Below are 1,533 nucleotides of genomic sequence, written 5' to 3'. Positions count from 1 at the left end.
GACCTTAATATCACTGCTTGGCATCAATATATACATTTTCAAAAGAATAAATGTCTTGGAATATGTATCCCAGGATTTTTAACGTTAATTTAATGCATATTCTTAACCGTGTATGTAAATGCTTTGATTAGGAATCCATCGGGGAATTTCAAATATTTCTATTAGTTATATAGCTGGGCCAAATAGGGAGCACCGGCTCAGGACTTTTCCTAGTTATTTACAGTTAGTGTTGACTCCTTTATTCTCTATTAGTCTTGTCTCGTCTATTCTAATGTCTTTTCACATCATTCGGAATATATACATATATATATATATATATATATATATATATATATATATATATATATATATATATATATATATATATATATATATATATATATATATGTATATATATATATATGTATATATATATATATATATATATATATATATATATATATATATATATATATATAAATAAATATATATATATATATATATATATATATATATATATATATATATATATATATATATATATATATATATATATATATATATATATATATATATATATATATATATATATATATATATATATAAATATATGTATATATATGGATATATATATATATATATATATATATATATATATATATATATATATATATATATATATATATATACTGCATATATATTACAAATTCACTTTTTACGCAGCTGCGACATAAATTCCCCAAACCGATGTGGTGAGGGTTTCCACAAATAGCATTATTCATTCGGCTGCACATTTCCCCTTTCATCTCGGCTTTTCGTCCGTCTCATTTATAGCAAAAATCCTTTACTGTTACGTTCTCTGCGAAAGAGGAAGAATAAGAGTACCGTGCATTTAGATGAAAGCGATCGGAGAGATTAAGGCACTACCAATTAAACGATGTGGATGGGATCCACATTTAAAATACATGCGAGGTTTCTCGAACCTTAAATCAAATAATAGTGCACATTAAAGGCCATTTCGTATGGTATGTCAAAAAAGACAGAAAAAAATATAATACTAGTTTTCTATATCAATGATTATGTATTCTAGCTTAACCGTACTATCTATTCAATCCACAAAATTAAAAAAAAAAAAAAAAATAAGTTTTTGACAATCTCCCTTATAAAGTATGACGTCCAAGAGAAAAAAAATTAAAATCAGTAATGCCACTATATTCAATGTTTGATTATTTGATTATTTAATTATTTGAAAGATTCGTAAACCAACAAGAAAGATGTAGTCGCTGTGCGATAAATGCGCCATTAGCACAAACCTTCATATCCTTTAATTGTGAACTTATTGAATAGTTTATAACCTTAGTAGTAACTATATAGAATCTTGTGTATGTATGTCAGTGATCCACAAAGCACGATCTCCGAGATTTAACAGTCATTCCTTATACCGCTAGAGAGTTATTGGCCTTCTTTGACTGGCTAGAAAGTACTACATTGGATCATTTTTTTCTGGGTAGGGCTCATTTTCCTTTTGCCTACACATACACCGGATAGTCTAGC

Source organism: Palaemon carinicauda, chromosome 5, assembly GCF_036898095.1.
Source record: "Palaemon carinicauda isolate YSFRI2023 chromosome 5, ASM3689809v2, whole genome shotgun sequence".
Classification (NCBI taxonomy): domain Eukaryota; kingdom Metazoa; phylum Arthropoda; class Malacostraca; order Decapoda; family Palaemonidae; genus Palaemon; species Palaemon carinicauda.
The sequence above is the reverse complement of the archived record's forward strand: the minus strand, read 5'-3'. Positions refer to the sequence as shown.